This window comes from Sturnus vulgaris, chromosome 3, assembly GCF_052056855.1.
Source record: "Sturnus vulgaris isolate bStuVul1 chromosome 3, bStuVul1.hap1, whole genome shotgun sequence".
NCBI classification, from domain to species: domain Eukaryota; kingdom Metazoa; phylum Chordata; class Aves; order Passeriformes; family Sturnidae; genus Sturnus; species Sturnus vulgaris.
In genome coordinates, this window is record NC_142245.1 from 16858671 (window position 1) to 16879450 (window position 20780).

At 42.9% G+C, this 20780-nt stretch overlaps 1 long non-coding RNA gene across 1 annotated transcript; it reads right to left on the reverse strand.

Annotated features, from left to right (window-relative positions):
* Positions 1-13714: 13714 nt before the first annotated feature.
* LOC148224198 (uncharacterized) lies at positions 13715-20512 on the reverse strand. Its single transcript, XR_015802164.1, has 3 exons — positions 20053-20512; positions 17467-17552; positions 13715-14203 (listed from the first exon to the last, which is right to left on the reverse strand). It is a non-coding gene; the product is annotated as an uncharacterized LOC148224198 (long non-coding RNA).
* Positions 20513-20780: the final 268 nt, after the last annotated feature.

Genomic DNA, 20780 nt, shown 5'->3' on the forward strand with positions numbered 1-20780 from the left:
AATAAAATCTTTTGAAGAAATCTGCATCATATACTGATGCACCTCTAAAAGGTGTTCTGTGTAAAGTTCTAGCCCAGGTCTTGGCATATAGGTTTTGCATGGAAGTAATGAAAGCATTGCAGAAGGAGAGCTGTGGGTGAGATCATGTACCAATTTTCTATGGTCCTCATACTCTAAATAGCTCAGGAAGTCTGAAGGCTTGCAGCAGTTCCTAGAGGGTCATTAGGTCAGGGAAAATCACCACTATATCTGCATTTTCCTCACCCATTCGGTAAACTCATACAGAAGGGAATGAGATGGGGAGTTTTAGACGTAACACTGTTATTATCTGCTCCTCAGTTTCCCATTTAGATAAACTTTTTAACTTAGGAGTTTGGCAAAGGGGACAGAGTGGCAAAGAGAGCTTTGCCCAAACTCCTGCCTCACAAGCCTATCATTCAGACTAGCAACTGCTGCCCAATAGTGCCAGCAAAAATCAGTGGCTGGGTGAGCTGTTAAGAAAGAATTCACCTCTAGATCAAGGAATTTCCATACACTGGTGTTATGGATGGATAAGTTTTCATGGTCTGTAACTGCTGTTTTACTCCAGAGTCCCCTTGTTAAGGCCCCAGAGCTGTCAAGCAAGCTGGAAGAGTGCCTGCAGCAACTGTTGCCATCCCCCTGGCACTCAGTAGGCTCCTGTCTATTTGGCTTCATCACCTTTCCCTCACTTTACATTTGCTCTCAGCAAACAAACCCAAGGGAATAAGCTGTTCAGGAAACTCTGTCCTCTTTTTGGTTCATGAATCTTGCAGCCCTTTCTCACTCTTATTCCAAACTACTGACTGGACATGCTCCATTTGCTATTCTTTCCCAGTGGAGTTTGTTGACAAAGATGTCATGATGAGTAGTAGAGCTGTGTAGATCAGTACGGACTAGATAGGTGGTCTTCTTTCTACACTGACTGAAGAAATGCTAACTTTCTAATGAAAATGGTCATCTTCTTAGCAGGAACATTAGCAAATGAGCCAAAGCTTGCTTCTTAGTGTGCTTAGAAGATGTGGTTTCCATAAGTAGAATGGTCTGGGTGCTTTTCATCTGAATGGCAGATCCACTTGATACAGAGCAGCAGCACCCAGGGCTTGGTAGGAAAGCCACACTTTGGGCCAGTGTCTGCCTCCTCTCTCCAGCCAACCTGCATCATGCTATGAGTTTCAGGGCACACACTGTCTAATATCCCATGTACCTCATCAGGAGTCCACCTCCTTTGAAAACCTTCTAAAGGTATTTTTTTTAAATACCATGGTCATTCTCAAGTTACCTGAACCAGTTAACCAGTCAACACCAGGCCTCTCAGATAAAGGCCCTCAACCAGTGATACGAGTTCAGCATGAAAACTGGGGCAGGCACTCATAAAAGCTTCCTTTCCTCTTCCTCCACTACTCCTGAAGTCAGTCTTTATTTCTGTATTATGGCAATAATGTATGAGAAGGTGAGGCAGAACTCCTGCATGCCCCTTTCCTTGCTCTGTTGAGTCACTGTGGCTCTGACTGGCCCTGGCTGCAGGTGGGTGAGAATACCTATTTTGGCAGAGAGGGCCAGTGTAGAGGAAGTCACAGAGACTCAGCTCGGGGGAGCTTGGCTGGCAACAGGAGCTGATGTCAGCTCATTAATAAAACCAAGCTTCAGAGTGGGCTGAGCTTTCTTACTCATGCTCTGGTGTTCAGAGTGTGACTCAACTCATTCCCAACTCATGACACTCGAGGGCTGCATGGGAAGACTTTTAATCTGCAGCGTTTTGGCTGGGCTGTTCCTGCCACCACCTCTTCCTTTCCCCTTGTGTTTCCATCCAGGTGATTAGTTAGGACTGACGTTCAGTGCTGCTGTAGAATGGCTCAGTGGTTACCAAAAAAGCAGAAGTTCAAGGGGCAAAGTAAAAATTTCCTTTGCAGTTAATCACTGGCCCCACTGTGGAACTCATCAAACTTTGAGGAAGCAATTGAAGCTATTTGCACTTGTGGAAAATGAGAAAGACAAAAGTACAGGAAATTGCTTGTTGTTTTGCTCTCAGCGTTGCAGCTATGATTACTCTTTTTTGGATGAGATTCCCTTAGAAGAAGTGGCTTCCAGCTAAAGAATAAAGAGACCAGTCAGAATTTCTTTTGTTTGTTTGCTTTGAAAAATTCTTTTCATGCTTTCTCTGGTCTTTAGAAACACCCCTTTGGAAAATGAGGCACTGTAAGGAGTGCCCAGTTGAACACTTTGCTCTGCCAACTTCACCTGTCAGGTATTTAAAAGTGAGAAGGGTTAACTAGAGCTCTTAGTGGATCCAAGCCACGTGAGAATGAACATTTTTGGTCAGGAATTGTTCTTGCATGTAAAAAGGTAACTTTGTAATAGAATTGAATAGAATCATTCTGGCTGAGTGTTCAGATCAGAGACTTCAGTAAGCTTAACCATCAGATGAGGCACATGCAGAAAATACAATAAATAGACTGTCCTGAGTATCAGGTCTCTGACTCTGAGGAGACAGACTGGTCCATGCTCCCAGGTAATGGATCCCCAAGGTGGTCTGTGATCCCTCTGAATGCATCCACAGCCCATATTTCCTGGAGCGCTCCTTAGAAATCACTGTAGCAACAGTCTCTTCCAAGACCAAATTCCCTGAGTGGAAACCACAGCAGTGGAACTGTGAAGGGAATAGGGATTTCTGGGAACTACTTCTATTTGACCAAGGCATGCCAAAAATTTAGCTTGGCATCTCTACCTTGATTTCCATATAATTGCTGTGAGTTGCCTCCCTCCTGAGACACAGGTTTATGCAGCAGCACTTAAAATTGTGACCTGAGGAAACTCAGAGTACTTTAGAAAACTCCATGTCCATGAAAACACCTCCTTCCAGCCCTTCTGAGGCCATGGCAGAGTCTAGCAACAATGAAATGCCAGATTTTCATCTGACATAAACCAGTGTGGTGACATCGTTTTCAGGCCATTTGTATCTGAAAATTGACATGATTAGGAGCATCACTCATGAGGAGAGAGTGTCAGTGTTGTATTTCTCTTTGTCTTGCCTATGGTTATGGTATTATCACTGTCATGGACCCATGGCATTCCTTTGTCTCATTGCAAGGATACCGAACTCAAGTCAATTTGGAATACACAACACATGGACTTGTGACTGTGTAACAGCTGTCGTTGTATCAGGTTAATACTGTCAGATAGAGCTTTTCTTTTCCAAAATTGAGTTTTTACATCTGCAGAAAAGCAAGGGAACAACCAACAAAGAAAATCAATGATCCTTTTTTGGTTTTTTGGTTGCATAATTTTAATGAGATTTAAATTCTTAATTTCAATGGAGTTGGCCCTAAACAAGTGATGTACTCATCCAAATGCTATGGGGATAAGAGCTATGCAGCAACTGAAATATTTAATCAGAAACTGAAATAAGCCTTATAAGCATGTCCAAGCCATTTTACATTAAAGTGAATGACAGCACCTCAAACCAGTGATAGAAGCACAAAAGTGATCAGTAGAAAGTTAAAGTCATAGAATGGCCTAGGTTGGAAGAGGACTTAAAGATCACTCAATTCCTACTTCCCTGCCATAAGCAGGGATGCAAACCACTAGACCAGGTTGCTAAAAGCCCCATTCAACCTGGACTTGAACACTTATAGGGATGGAGTATCCACAGCTTCTCTGAGAAACTTGAACCTGTATCTTACCATGCTCACAGTAAACAATTTCTTCCTAACATCTAATCTAAATCTCTCCTCTTTTAGCTTAAAACTGTTCCCCCTTGTCCTATCATTATCTGCCTGCATAAAAAAAATCTCACTTATTTTTTATAAGCCCCCTTTAAGCAGGGAAAGGCCACAGTAAGGCTTCCCTGGAGCCTGGTCTTTTTCAGACTGAACAATGTCAACTCTCTCAGCCTGTACTCATAGGAGAAATGATCCAGCCCTCTGACCATCTTCCTGGCCCTCCTCTGGACCCATTCCTGCAGGTTCACATCCTATGTTGAGGACTCCAGGCCTTGATGCAGCACTCCCTGTGGGGTCGCATGAGCAGAATCACCTTCCGGATGAATTTGGCTTTCTAGATTGAGAGTACACACTGCCAACTCATGTCCAACTTTTCATCTACAAGGACCCCCAAGTCCTTCTCTGTGGGCTGCTCTCACTGTCTGTACTCATGTCTGGGATTGCCCCAAACCTAAAGTGCAGCATCTTGCATTTGGACTTGTTGAATCTCATTAGTTTCCCATGGGCCCATGCGATTATCCTGATCACCTGGAGTGTCTGTACAGACCCATTCCTGTGTGGAGTGTTTGAGCTTATCAGTGGTACCAGGAGGTGCTGCAGAAGAAGCGTGCCTATGGCGTGAACAGGTGAATCATCTCCTTTCGCTGGTGGCTGAGCTTAGGGAGGAAGTTGGAAGGCTAAGGAGTATTAGGGAAAGTGAAAGGGAAATAGATTGGTGGAGTTCTGCCCTCCCATCCTTGAGGGAGGCCCACCAGGAGTCAGAGGATTCCCAAACCTCCCACTGTCAGGCAATAAGAGGACACCTGGTGGATGAATGGGAGTGGAAGTGGGTCCCTATTTGGGGAGGCCATAATAAAAATTCCTCTCAACGCCCATCCCCTAGCCAGGTGCCACTTCAGAAAAGGTACAAGACCCTGTATCTAGAGAGTCAGCCAGATGGTGTAGAAGAAAATGATCTGACCAGTGAGCCTCCCAGTTATGCTTCATCTGTGAGACGGATCAATACCTCTAACATCAAAGAGAAAAGAAAGGTAGTTGTGGTGGGTGACTCCCTTCTGAGGGGAACAGAGGGCCCCATATGTCAACAAGACCCGTTCCTCAGGGAGGTGTGCTCCCTCCCTGGGACATAGGTATGGGACATCACTGAGAGACTTCCTGGGCTGATTATTACCCACTATGGATACTCCAGGCTGGCAGTGATGAGATTGAAAATAAAAGTGTCAGGGCAATTAAAAGGGATTTTAGGGCACTGGGTCAAGTGGTTGATAGGGCAGGGGCACAGGTAGTCTTTTCCTCAGTCCCTTTGGTGGCTGACAAAAACAGTGAAAGGAATAGGAGAGCTCCCATTGTTAACAAGTGGCTCAAGGGTTGGTGTCATCAGCAGAATTTCAGGTTCTTTGATCATGGGGCAACTTTTATGGCACCTGGCCTACTGAAACTGGATGGGCTCCATCTGTTGAGGGCAGAAGGATTTTAGCTTATGAATTGGCAGAACTTGTTGAGAGGGCTTTAGACTAGGTTTGAAGGGGGAAGGGGAGGTAGCTGGGCTGTCTGAAAGGAGGCCCAAAGGTGGTAAGCTTGAGTTAGGGGTGAAATCAGTAGCCCAGCTGAGGTGCATGTATACCAATGCATGCAGCATGGGGAATAAACATGAAAAGCTGGAAGCCATGGTACAGCAGCAGAGCTATGATGTAGTTGCCATCACGGAAATGTGGTGGGATGACTCACATAGCTGGAGCACTGCACTGGATAGCTACAAGCTCTTCAGGAGAGATAGGAAAGGGAGAAGAGGTGGAGGGAGGCTTTTGATGCCACAGGTGTTGAAACTAATGGTGATGGAGTTGAATGCCTATGGTAAGAATTAAGGGCAAGGCTAACAAGGCTGACATCCTACTGAGAGTCTGTTATTGTCCACCCAACCAAGAAGAAGAGGTGGACAACTTATTCTATAAGCAGCTGGAGAATGTTTCAGCATCATCAGCCCTTATTCTCATAGGTGACTATAACCTGCTGGGAACTTAATACAGCAGAAAAAAGACAGTCCAGGATGTTTTTAGAGTATGTGGAGGATAACTTTTTGTTTCAGCTGGTGAGTGAGCCCGCCAGGGGAGAGACTATGTTAGAGCTGTTGTTTGCAAATAGAGATGGGCTGGTGGGAGATGTAGCGGTTGGAGGCCGCTTGGGGCACAGTGATCATGAAATTACAGAATTCTCAATATTTGGTGACATCAGGAGGAACATCAATAAGGCTTTTACATTGGATTTCCAGAGGCCAGACTTTGATCTATTTAGGAGACTTACTCAAAGAGTTCCTTGGGAAGCAGCCCTTAAAAAAAAGGAGTTCAGGAAAGGTGGGTGTGCTTCAAACCAGAGGTCTTGAGGGCACAGGGGCAGACTGTCCCTGTGTGCTGAAAGATGAGTCGACAAAGCAAACACCCAGCCTAGATGGGCAATGAGATTTTGAAGGAACTTAGGACCAAAAAGAGGATGTATCATCTTTGGTAGGAGGGTAAGGTGTCTCAGGAAGTATTTAAGAGGGCTGCTAGGGCATGTAGGAAAAAATTAGGGGAGCCAAAGCTCAGTATGAACTTAAAATGGCAATTTCTGTAAAGGATGGTTGAAAAATGTTTATACAAATATATTAATGATTAAAGGAAGGATAAGACCAACCTTTGTTCTCTACTGGATGAGGAAGGGAACTTGGTAACTGCGGATGAGGAGAAGACAGAGGTGCTTAACACCTTCTTTGCCTCAGTCTTTAGTGGGAAGACGGCTTGTCCTCAGGATAACTGTCCTCCTGGATTGGCAGATGGTGCCAGGGAGCAGAATGGTGCCCTTGTTGTCGAAGTGGAGGCAGTCAGAGAACTGCTGAGATGTTTGGAAGTTCATAAATCTATGGGACCAGATGGGATCCATCCCAGGGTGATGAGGAAGCTGGCAGATGAGTTTGTGAAGCTCCTCTTCATCATTTACCAGCAGTCCTGGCTCACTGGTGAGGTTCCAGATGACTGGAAGCTGGCCAACATGATAGCCTTTATAAAAAGGGTGGGAAGGAGAATCCTAATAATTATAGGTCGGTTAGCCTGACCTCAGTACCAGGTAAGGTTATGGAACAGTTTATGCTAAGTGCCATCATGCAGAATTTACAAGATGGCCAGGGTATCAGACCCAGCCAGCAGGGATTTGGAGGGTAGGTCCTGTTTGACCAACCTGATCTCCTTTTATGACCAGGTGACCCACCTGGGTGGGTGTGGGAAGGGCCGTGGATGTTGTCTATTTGGACTTCAGCAATGCCTTTGGCACTGTCTCCCACAGCACACTCCTGGAAAAGCTGGCAGCCCACGGCTTGGACAGGAGCACTCTGTGCTGGGTTAAGAACTGGATGGATGGCTGGGCCCAAAGAGTGGTGGTGAATGGTGCTGCATCCAGTGGGGATCAGTCACCAGTGGTGTCCCTCAGGGATCTGTGCTGGGGCCAGTCTTGTTCAATATTTTTATTAGTGACATGGATGAGGGTATTTAGCCTTTCATTAGTAAATTTGCAGATGACACTAAGCTGGGAGTGTGTGTCGATCTGTTGGAGGGTAGGAGGGCTCTGCAGAGAGACCTGGAATGGTTGGTTGGATGGACGGGCAGAGTCCAATAAGATGATGTTTAATAAGTCCAGGTTCTGAGTCCTGCATTTTGGCCACAATAACCCCCTGCAGTGTTATAGGCTGGGGACAGTGTGGCTGGACAGTGCCCAGGCAGAAAGGGACCTGGGGGTACTGGCTGACAGCCAACTGAACATGAACCTTGCTGGTGGCCAGGAATGGCATCCTGGCCTGGATCAGGAATAGTGTGGCCAGCAGGAGCAGGGAGGTCATTCTTTCCCTGTACCCAGCACTGTGAGGTCACACCTTGAGTGCTGTGTCCAGTTCTGGCCCCTCAGTTTAGGAAGGACCTTGAGACGCTCTGAGGAGGCACGAGGCTGGTGAGGGGCTTGGAACACAAACCCTGTGAGGAATGGCTGAGGGAGCTGGGCTTGTTCAGCCTGGAGAAAAGGAGACTCAGGAGTGACCTTATCACTCTCTACAACTCCCTGAAAGGTGGCTGTAGCCAGGTGGGGTTGGTCTCTTTCTCCAGGCAGCAACTGACAGAAACAGAGGACAGCCTCAAGCTTCACTAAGGGAGATAGAGGTTGGATATTAGGAAGAAGTTTTTCACAGAAAGAGTAATAAAGTATTCGAATGCTTTGCCTGGGAAGGTGGTGGAATCACTATCCCTGGATGTATTTAAAAAAAGACTGGATGTGGCACTTGGTGCCATGGTCTAGTTGGGGTGTTAGGGCATGGGTTGGATTCGATGATCTTGAAGGTCTCTTCCAACCTAGCCATTCTGTGATTCTGTGATTTTTATTTTTTGTTTGTTTAAGTTATGATACTACTTTTAATATGTGGGAAATAAATAAATTCCTTTAATAATGCTGCACTGGGTTCTGACATTTTCTGATTGTCAGGAGAATTGAGATTCACATGGATTTGCCAGACGGCACATAAGAAAATGCAAAGTACGGTGGTAAACGTGACATGAATGTAGGAGTTGAGTCTTGCTTTCATTAGTGCCATGCAGACTCTTGGTAGAAACGATTTTTGGACATTTGCTAGGGTATATAAGATCAGAATATTATACTGTGACTTGCCTTTTAAGGCATACCATTGCCTATGATGTTTTAAGGGCATCCATGAGGACGTACACATAATGTATACGATGATGATGATGATGATGACGATGATGATTATATATATGTGGAAACAGCTCCTCTGAAATCTGCATGCACATCATTTAAATGGCCAGCTCTGTTCCTGGGTTTTGTGTCTTTCTTCCTTTATCTATCCTTTTAAGACATTCATTGGATATAACGGATAGAGTTAATGCTTTTGTTTTCACCTCTGCAGGGCCCATTTTTAGAAGTCATTTTATCACTCTCTCATTCACTGCCCTTGCCCTCCCTCTTCCTTCTTCCTCTGTTCAATCAGACTCCATTCTTCCTCCAATTGCTCTGCACAACCTTGCATTCTGCACATTGACCTTTCATATGCTGCCGTTTGGATCACCAGCTCTAGCCATTACATTAGCAACACACAATTACACCCTCAAGGTAGACTCAAGTGCAGATCCTACCTCTACATAAATACCTTAATGAATGGAAAGGTGCTGATGTATGTTTGAAGTATGTTTTCAGCTCACGTACGACAGAAGGATTCTGCAGAGACATGAAACCATGGGTAGTGATGGGAGCATTTCCCAAATGTTTCTGTTCTGCCACAGTGCGCTCTGTATGGTTCTGCTCTCTGAAGTGCCCAAGCATTGTATTTTTTTTCTAGAGGTTATTGCCAAATCCACACCCAGATGTCACAGCAGAGCTGTCACAAATAGTGAGCTCAGATGGGCAGCTCTTGCTTGGTCTGAGCAATTTAAAAAAAAATGTTCTTGGTGGCTAAATTGGTCAATTTTGCTTTTGATAAAAACATCCATCCTGATATGATGTAGTTTTGTGATATCTGTTGGTGTTTGGGTGAGTGATGCAGCCATTAAAATACCTATGCTTTTTTCCTATTCTTTTTTTTTCACTTGGAATTCGACATACATTTTTCTGTGAACATACAACATCAGAACTGAAGCAATTCTGGGCTCCTTCACAACAAAAGAAAAATCTGACAATGAAAGATGCCAAATCTAGCAGGTGAAAGAATCTGTTCCATGGCTATGTTGGTAATGAACATAGAGCTACATGGATCATGATCTAACATCTTTGTTATAGTCTTACACTTGCCATAAATTGAGCAATATGTGAAGTGGTGGTTTTCAATCCATTCAAGGTACTGTTTGTCCAGAATATCACAACTAAAATCACTCCATAGACCACTAAGAATGATTTTTGTCCCTTCAAGGAGGAATTTTGCTGTGAGAAGAGATGGGAACTGGACAAGAGGTACAATGTGAGGCTATCCCATATCATCTCTGTGGAGAAAGAGGTATCAGTCTGCACAGTGTCTCTCAAAGGCCCTGCTGGGCATGTGATACTGACTGTACATTTGGCCTAGAGGAGAATCTCACCACAGATTTCAATATCACTTCAAATAGCTATAGTTCACCAAAATAACCATCAGGTATTATTTTACATAAAAGCATTTAATATTACTCTTATATTCTTCACTAATTCGACTTTGCAAATGGGACCTCCTCCAATTCACAGAAATCTTGCTTTAGCTTTGTTTACAAAAAAATTCCTTCTAAGATGGGTAAGTGTAAAAAAATCTGTGGCATGAGTGGTCAGTGTTTAATTAGCCAGTTCAAAACAAGTGAGGAAAAGAGACCACTTCTGAAACATCCCAAATGGAAACCAACTTGTTTCCAGTGGAGCTACTTCCCTCCTAGCATAACCTAGCATATTCTAGGTTATGCCTGTATTTGATGATAACCTCAGTAAAATCCAAAGTGAAGTGATGGAATAAATAAGTGTGTGGTGATAAGAAAGGGAATCTAGCCTCCTTTTGCACTCTTTATAGCAAGGCTTATTCAAACCTTGTCCCTCACAGAAAAGTTTCTTCACTGAGAGTATCCTGAGGAGAGGAGATGCTGAGTCAATCAATGGCTGCCTTGGTGGACCTTCAATCAGCTGGCAAACACACGCAGCCTCTGGCTGAGGCAGCTTTAAGAGAGATGGACTTCAAATATGCAATGCCTTTTTGCTGGGCTTGAAAGGATTAATGGCAGCAAAACCTAAGCATGCTGACAACATGGGCTCTGTTGGGATAAATGCAACTAAAACTCTGCAAGGATCTTGGAATTGGGAGAATATGGCATTTCTTTGTATATCATGTGCAGAAGGAGAGGTGTTACACAAACATTAGGAAGTTTATATAAATTTCATAATCCAAGAATTTAAGTCCAATTAATTCACCTCTTTTTTCCTAATTACATAGACAAACCTGCTTGTTGGACCAGCAGGACAGTAAGAAAGGTCATAGCTGAGGATTTCTAAGCAGTTTTATCCCACTGCTACCAGGGTTTGAATTTTTTCCTATGCCTGCAGGGTCACAGTGTCACACAGGCAGGGACACTGTTGCTGGTACAGGATCTCCAGACTCCTCTCCCTCCAGCCCATGCTGTACTGCTCTAGGGCCATCCTCAGTAGCCAAGCCACAAACCTGGGATGAGGAGCTCATTTACAGAAGAATGCAATGCCATGGCATAACCCAGGCCATCAGGGAAATCTGAATGCATTTGGGACAATCATTTATGACTGGCAAAAAGGGAAAAAAAAGAGAAAAGAGTGTGGAGGAAATTGCTAGTTTTGATTTTGACATTTTCTAATATAAATCCTTTTATTTTTCATCCCAGTGGGATCTTTCAAGGCTAAATTCAGTCACACTTACTTTTCAGAAGCTAAAACAAATGAGAGTCTCCCAGCAACACAACTGAATTCAGTTCAAAGCTAAAGCCTCTTGGTCAGGTTTCCCGCTGGGTCAACTCAGATACAAATTTTCCTGCTTTATCCATGCTGCTGCAGAACAGAGAATAAACTGTCTGCACAGCTCAGCCATTACGATGTTTCCACCTTTAGCCTGCTCAAGAAGCAGGTGCTGGTGGGAAGCATTCACAACCAGCACATGTCCCCAGTGACACACTTTTAATGCAGAACATAAAAATATACAATAAAAATATTTATGCAAAAGTTGAAGAATGGGCTGTGAGATTTCAGCAGATAATTCAGTTTTCAGTGGGATAAGCAATTTTTCATATGCTTTGGCAAATTTTAGCCTAATTAAAAGAACAAGTAGGTAACTACTGAGAGTATACATGGATAAATTAGAGCAATAATCTAGTCATCTATCCCAAACCTATTCAGAAATTTATGAGGACTTGGTGAGGTGCAGATGGGCTCCCTTACAACAGAGACCATATTGAGGCTAGAGAATTCAGGATTAGAATTTTACATGTCCTATAAAATTTTGTAACTCAGAGCCCATGTTGTTCAGTTGCAGTAAGAGGCATGTAGAGTGGTAAAAAAACCCATCACCCCATGCACATCCCTCTTACATACTCTTAATGGCTTGTTTAATCCACTGTGCTCTGCTGCCACATTTTTCTTTCACCTCCTGCAAACTGACATCTCTTTGTTTGGTTCCACTTGTCATACTTCAATATTTTAGTCACAACAACCCTGTTCAGCCTGACAGACTAGGGGCAGAGTGGCTGGAAAACTGCCCAGCAGAAAAGGACCTGCTGACATCACCGAACATGAGCCAGCATGTGCCCAGGTGGCCAAGAAAGCCAATGGCATCCTGGTCTGTATCAGCAAGAGTGTGGCCAGCAGGACCAGCAGTGATTGTCCCTCTGTCTGTGGCACTGGTGAGACCAGACCTCAAATCCTGTGTCCAGTTCTGGACCCCTCACTACAAGAAAGACATTGACTCCAGAGAAGGGAAGTGGGGCTGGGAAAGGCTCTGGGGCACAAGTCTAATGATGAACAGCTGAGGGAGCTGGGGGTGTTTAGCCTGGAAAAAAGGAGGCTCAGGGGTGACCTCATCACTCTTTACAACTCCCTGAAAGGAGGCTGTAGCCAGGTGAGTGTCAGCCTCTTCTCCCAAGCAAGCAGTGGAAATGGCCTCAAGTTGTACCAGGAGAGATTCCTTTTGGATATCAGGAAGAATTCTTCCACTGAAAGGGGGGTTAAACATTGGAAATGCTGCCTATGGAGGTTGTGGAGTCATCCACCACACTGTCTTGTGAAAACCTGCTTAAGTCACTTCCACAAGTGTTCACTTTCTGCCATTCATGATGGTCGAGGCCTGGTTGGTTCCCTAAGATTATATAAAATAGGATGCAGAGCAGTTAAATAAAACAACAAAACTAACTGAAAAGGCCATCCTTTTCTAAGTACAATGTTGTACCTTTCTGACTCACATTCTGGCTTCCTCCCATTGCCCTCCCCTCAAGAGGAAAAATCCATGCTGGATCCCAGGACCTGGGCATTGTATGACACCTTCACATTAGGAAGCTCTAGCAGTGACTGCTCCTGCTCCCTGATGTTTGATCCCAGGCCTCCCACACTCGTCAAGATACAGGAGGCTCAGAACCTTAGAGGCCAGAATTTGTGAAAAAACACAAATCCCTGCTGAGAACGCAGGAGATGTGAGTCAGCATGAGCAAGACCCAGATTACTGTGAACAATACCCCAGCTGAGCAATAGCAACTTAATCATAGTCAGAGAGTCAGTATTGCGCTCTCACCAAAACAGTCAACATCTCCATTTTCCAGGATCCATAAGAATACTGTGCCATTTAATAGTTTGCATTCTAGCTGCCAAAACATCACCATTCTTTTTGCTGCCTGTAGCCTCAAAAACTGGCATATTTTCTCAAAAGAAAAAGATAATATTTAAACTCGTGATTTCAGACAGTAAATATCCTATCACCTGCTTAACATGTCACTTCTCACTTTGGAATCTCATAGTTATCAACCATAGGCTGTATCTTGATGAATAAATTTGAGAATTGAGGCAGCACCAGTGTTTTTCACACCCTGAACTTTTGATCAAAGCAGTGTCAGGAGGAAATCTACACACAACCTCTGCTTCTAGCACTGCTTGCTTGCCTCTGCACGTTAGAGATGCAGAGGTCTTTGCACAGATCTAATTTAGATGATTAGAACAGCTGTTCACTTCTCTAGCAAGAGTCATAGGTGCCTTTGCATGTGGTAGGAAGATGCACAAAATTCCTTGTTTATAATAAAAATAGTTACCTTTTCCAGTAACTCCATTTGAGATGTTATTAGACTTCATCTTATGTCAAAAGGAAACTCTGAAATGAAATGAAATGACCATAGAATCACATACCACACTGCTGAGACACAGCAAAAATAAGCTAGATTCACTACTGCAGCTGCCAGAGTAAATTTGTCTGTTTTTATTGGTATATGGTTCAGCTTTAATATTTTTCTAAGACAGTTCTTGATAGTCTTCTCGACAAATAAGTAACATTAATATCACAGAAGAATTGGTCACTTCCTTCCAACCACCCTAGTAAACCTATTCTGGGCATAAAGGGAGGCAAAACAAACCAGAACATCCAAATGTTCATCTTTGGGATGGAATACTCCTAACCTTTTTGCCCTGGATAGATTTTCTCATTAGTGAGAAAGCATTAATCAGGGAGAAGAGTACAAAAGGTAGAAGTACTGACTTCCATCCTAGGTTGGACTATTGCCTATGGGGATCTTCAGTAGCTCTTCCCATAGGCTCAGTTTCTTGTTGGAGCACAAAATACAAACAATTTTTTTTTTCCTACAGCACATACACAGTAAGGTCTTATCAAACTTTCAGTGAAGTACCTGGTGATTCTGGGATGAGAATACAAATGATTGCTTCCACTCCTAAAATAGTTAGTTTGCACCAGCGCAAGAAGTCTCCTGAAGCTTCTGGAATGAAATGGGAAAGAAAAAAAGAGGAAAGGAGAAGAATTGATCTGCCCTTAGATAACAGTTGCACAGATGTTCTCACATCTCCTAACCTCACATTTATGTGATGTTGCACATCAGCAATATGAGGTTTTTCTGGTGAGCAGCACTTTTATTTATTGCTGCTGAATTAATTTTCCTTTAAGAAATAAAGTTCTTTAACTGCTGGTATTATTGGTCTGCTCTCTCTATATTCTTAGATCCTGTCACCACTTCTTTCTCCTGAAGTGATTCAGAGCACTGTGCTTTGGAACATAGGGCTGCAAAGTATCATTTGGTGTCTTTTAACTGTAAACACAAACAACAAAGGCAGCTGGCTTTGCAACGACTACTAGACTTTGTAGATGTCTGAAAACAAGCCATAAGTGAAATATCTATGACATTATTCATTTGTGATGACATTGAAAATGGGAGTATTTCCTTTTCTGTAGGCTAAATCCTACTCCCTCCTCCAAGAGTTTGCCATCAGTCCCAGTTTGCTGTCTCTCCCATCCTGAGGGGCTGTGTGCAAGCCAGGGATGTTTATTAGACAGAGTTAATTCCTTTCAGGCTCCTTCTATGCGTGGCTGTGACAGAGGCGGGTGCTGTTTGCAAGTGTCAGTGGAGCATGACCTCGAGTTAATACACTGAGTGATGAGAGAAAAGAAGATTCATTCAGCATCTGAACTCTGTGCTGAGATTAGCCAGAAGTACAGAGCTCATACAAATCGCTGTTTTGTCAGCACAGTGCTTGGCAGAGTTTTTAAATATTTCTGCTATTCTAAGCCATCACCCTCAAGGCCAGGGCAACTAAAAAAAGAGGAGGATCAAAATAGCATTTCTGATCCAAGCATCATTGGTTTAGATGTGAAATTTGGACCTGGATGCTTAAAGCAATGCATGGCAGCCACAGCCCAGGTTTGATGTGAAAGGACTTGCAGCAACATGCACAGAGCTGTTTCCAAACCTAGAGAAGGAACCACAGATATGTGGCTTTTCAGTGATAGATGCCTGTCCAGCCTGGTGAGGAGAAACTTGTAGTTACAAGGATCTCCACATTCTGTCTGTCTGCTTGTGCTAATTGCTCTCATTTCAGTCACCTGTGGCCATAAGGTGGTCTTCCAGATGCCATCTCTGCATCTGGTATTAGCAGAGCAGTCAGGGGCCACATAGGCCATGGTAGGCGACCTTTTCTCTTACCCAAGCAATTCTGTTCAGGTCTGAGTCTGTCTGTCTGGGGGCACTGTCTGCATTAGTGTTCAGGGCATAGATCTTATCTGTACTTGGCTAAAACAGTTAGAAGGTTGGGGAAAACCCCTGGAGAGTGGCAGTGCTGGGGATTTTTGTGTGATTTCTTCCTAGCTATATAGCTGGTCCTTTCTTAGAATTTAAAAAACAACAGAGCTGTTAGCAGAGGTATTCGAAGAAATACGGTTTCCCTCCCTCCTCTGAGGGAGTTCTGAGTTCTAGCAGTAACTATTACCAGAGGCAAGATTGAGAGAAGATATCACATCTCTTTCTATCTGTGCTTGCTATTGTTGATTCTGACAACTACATCCATTTAGGGTCAGATTCTATCGTACATTGCTGCTTTGAAGCCAGCAGACAATAAATGCAGAATTTAGAGCATAATAACTCCAATACTTTCAGTGCAAAGAATCCTCTGTTCACTTCTCCTCACTGCCTGTCTCCCTCATGCATGGTTCTCTTGACTTCATATCCGATCCTGTGCACAAAAACCTCTGCATCATCTATTTCTCTTGCAGTCCTGACTGAAGGAGCTTCCCTCTATTTCCATTGCCATCTATTAGGCTTTTGAGTCCCTTAAAACAGTAAGACCAAAACTGGTCCTGTGTTTTCTCAAAGGTGATCAAACCCTAAGGAAATTATTATTATCTTCTCTTCTTGCCCTCACACATGAGGGCAAATGATCACAAATAATTACTATCTTCTATCTCCCCTCTCACAGCTGCCCCAGGGAATCAGACATTAAAAAACTCCACATGAGAGGCAGAAGACAGTAAATGCCTTCTTTTGTAAAGGCACCAGTATCTATGCTGCAGCTGCTGCAGCCCACTAAACCTAACATACAGAGATTTTGGGGTTGCTTTATGTTAATAAACTTTTGGTGTTTGTTGCTAAGGGGCACCAGTAGCATTTAAGAAAAAGACAGGTTTTGCTGAAGCCTATTGCTTTTTCAACAGACTAATGTACAAGCAGATACAGTTTAGATTACCAAATTATTGGCAGCACTTTGGTGCAACATCTGATTTTTTCCCTCGGTAACACCCATCATCTGCTGACCCACCCCAGAGCTGACTGCAGATGAAGTTGATACAAAAAGTACCCCAGCTGATAGTGGCCAGTTTGTCACTCTCTATTTGCTTTTTCTTCTTTTTATCTGCTCTGCCCTCTCAAATGGTTTCTCTCTGCTTATCACATGGTCACTTACAATGTGACGAAGCAACAAGCAGAGAAAGAAGAGGCAGTTGAATTAACAGTTATGCAGAATTATGTATATATATTTGCCATTACTTGTCAGGCCCCTGCTTGATCGATGTGCTTTTGTGACTATGTGCTGTTGTGGGCAGGGTCAGTGTCATTTGCTTGCAAGGATGTGCGCACAAGGAACACTCATTCTTGCCTCTGAAAGGATGTGCTGGCCAAACTGCTAGTGAACAACAGAATTGAGTCAGCAGTGCAAAATCATAATTTAAAAAGAGAAAGGGAAAAAAAGGAGAGAAAAAATAACACCAGCTATCATTTCCTAGAGAGCTGTGCAAGCTTGCTGGAAGCCTCTTTATAGCCTTGCAAACGCTGTGAGTGGTGTGCATGCAGTTTCCACTAAATGGTGCAAATGGGAGAACTGCAGGAACTCACCATCCTTCCACAGTGCCAAGACTGGAAAATACCCAGAGCCTGCCACTCAGACATGGTAAATCAGACTTGCTCCGCCACCTCCTGGCCGTACCAGACACGGAATAGCTTTTAATGTGCTAAACAGCTACTATGTATCTTACTCTCTTTCTAGTCAGGGGCCTGACCTAAAGTTCACAGAGGTGACCAAGCTCTAACCTCAGCCTGAAAAGCATATGCAGAATGAATGGATAAAGCCTTTGGGACCATAAATATGAAACAAAAGCTTTGCTGTGACCTTCACACATATATTTTAAAACATAATGAAAACATTAGAATTCTTTCTATGCCTGCTTCCCATACAAATGTGCTGTAGTAGAGTTTCTCACCTTACCGGGGGTGATCACTGCCTCCCGAGATATCCCTGATGTTGCAATTGTCACACAATCAAACATTCAGGAATCTCTTCATTGCTCTGTGGAGAGGAAGTTCTGTAAGTATACAAAGAAGGACTACATATTTGTTTGTTTTCTAATATGGGACTATATTATGGAAAAAAGGCTCCTAGTTAATATTCTTCTTATTTCCTTCCTAGCTTGCAATGGCTGGTAATATTTCGTACTAATGTTGGTATAGGGATGGGGATAGATATTGACTTTCATCTCTGTACAGAATTCTAGTTTTACTGCTCCATAAACTGCTCCAAGAGAATAATAATATGATGTCATGATTTATAAGCCAAATATAATTTTTTGCACTTTTACACAGTTTCAAATTTGCTTTCACAGCTTCCTTTTATCTGAACTTCTATTCAATTGGAGGGTTATAGAAAGGCTCAAGGAAGTTGTAGCCTAAGGACATATAACCTTTGGCAATGTGAGTCCAGTAGTAAAGTGGGAATGTGGATTTCAAGCCCTTGTTGCTCCAAGTCTGCCCTTCAGTCATCAGTTTGCAGCCCCCCATTATTCCGTATTAATTAAGGACTCTGATAGCCCACTGAGTAAAATAGAAAGATTTTTCAGAAAACATAAACCCAGACAAAAGCAAGTAGTGACTGCATTTTGAAACTCACATCACCTTCACTCTGCAGCTGAATAACATCAATTTCATCTGGTAGGAGTACACTCTTTCCTTAGTTTACATGTGTGTGAACAAGTGATGTATTTTTAAGGAGATTTATTTTCATGACAGGAATCTCATTGATAATTTGCATTAAAGACAAGCAAAATGAGCTGTTCAACAGTAGAACAAGCTTTCTCACATTTGTTTCCTTTAATTAACCCATATAGGATGTTAATTTTGGATTAAGTCCTGCCTTATACCATCTATGCAATCAAAGTCGTCCTTCCATTAAATCTTTGATCACCCTATTTTCTTCATCTTAAGCCTTTGAGGACAAAACTCACAGAGAAAATTAGAAGGGCATTTTTTAAAATGTTCTACCACAAAAATACAGAAACTTTTTCTGTTTTGTCTCAAGTAAAATGTCAATTGTTAAAATTGCCAGCTGGACAGAAATTTGTATTTCCAGACAAGTTTATTTTAAGTACCTAGTCATTTACTGGAATTACCAAGTCACTTCCCATGTTAATTGAAAAGAAATGATATTATGTGAAACCCTAGTGACCTCCAAATGGAACTGAAACCTATTAGGTCTGAAGTACAGATCTCTACCACATGTGCTAATAAGTAATTGGTAGCAGTAGATGTCTGTTATCATCCATAGGGATCAGTTGCATGAGGTAGAAACTCAGTCAACAAATTTGAAGGATGTAGGACACATCCTTCATCACCAGATAATGCAGATACTTGCCAACAAATAAACACGGAGGTTCTAGAAAGCCTTGGTTTGTTTCAGTGTTGGATGAGAAAGAACAGACATTAAAAGCTGTATGGATGCTGGTTCAGCTCCCTACTCCCTGTAATATTAAGTCCAAGTGTCTAGCTTTGGCTCCTGCTGGCCTGCTCCCCACTCCACACCCTGCAGTGCTCTGCACTCCAAAGGAGAAGGTGCCAGTCCCAGGTTGCAGCATGGAGCTGCACACAGGCAGGTGAACTGCCAGGGAGAAGCTGGAGGATGCTCACTGCAGATGTCACAGCCAAGAATTCAGCTGCCAAGAGAACAAGCTTCTATTGAGGGTGTTCACATTAAAATTAGTCAGAGTTTATGATTTGGACAAGATATGTTTTCCTAGAGATAGTGAAAAGGGCTTACTTGTTACCAAAAATGCCTTTTCTATGATGCCTGGAAAAAGTAAGCATTCCAAGCCACAGTATTGTAAGATTTTTAACCAGGCCAATATAATTGCCATACTATTTTTAGGTGTGACTGAACAACTTCAGATAAAATTTTACAAAGGGTGGCTGATATAACCTTCAGGAAAAGGTGCCTAGGAAGGCAGTGTTATAAAACATTTTAGATCCCACTGCAGTGTCAGCCTTCTATCACTGTACTGAAAAGCCCAATCACATCTCATGGCAGTAATGGAAACACCCCTTACCATCATTCCCAGAACAAGAAGCGTGGCAGAGGCATCTTGAACCTCTTTCTTGACTCCAGGAGTGACACCAGAGAAAAAATTAATGAGCAAAGCACAACATACACCTTATCCAAAGGATTCAAAGTGTAGGCCTGGACACAGATTTGAAACAGTGAGTCTCTGTGCTGTGAAGCTGCCAGCACAGCCCTGGCTTTGGTGTGGGTCAACAAATGTTCTTCCAGATAATGGCTGTGCATGGTTTGGGGGCTAAGTCTGCAATTATTCCCAATAGGCAGTTTGAATGCAGATACCTTGTTTTGGAGGCTGCATGAGTTTAGCTGTGTCTTGTCAGGAGTTTACCAGCTGTTCACTAACTTGTTTACTACCTTACCAGTTTGTTTACAAGCAGAGAGAGGTTCAAACAGGCTCATAACCCCAAAGAATGACTGTGGTAACACAGGGAGATGGTGCACCTGTAGCTTACTCCCCACTTACCTCCCCTTCCATTTATCATCAAAGAAATAGGCCACTGGTGCTCAGCTTGTTAAACTTGTCAAGCCAGGCAGTCAAACTTCCTGTTGGGAGCAATAGCATTTAAAATTACATCAAAAGACTAGGGAGAAAGGTAATTTTTATACCCATAGCAGGTAGACCAAAAAAGACACCATATCAAGCACTTTTTGTCAGGAGACAAAGCTAAGGATCATTACTTGGAGGAGTCAATGAATGTTGTTAGAAACTGCACTTTTCCCCACTTTGTTCTCATCATGACATCTTGGCAAAGTGCTAAGAACTATTTCTAAGGAAGAGGTTATGGATGCTGGCAGACAGTAGCAGATACGATCACAAGCTTGAACTTGAAGAACATTATATGCCAGATTTAAAGAAAAAAAAAAGAAAAAAAGAACTTTTGGAGCAAGTGAGAAAAGATCAAAAAGAACTGGCATGGCAAAGTAACAAGTGCAAAGGCAAAAATGACAGAAGATGTTTTTAAATTGCGGGTAAGAGTCCAAGCTTCACAAGAGGAGCAACAGTTAAAAATGGGAGAGTTTTAAAATGACCCAGAGCAAAGTGAAGACAGAATATTAAGGAACATTTACAAACAGGTAGCGAATAGTTTCTCTGAGGAGAGGAGTGGAAAAATTACTTAAATCAGTGCCATCCAGAAATTAATTAAAATCAGTGAGTTGCAGTCCAGAGGGAAACTTTAAAGCTAGATTTTG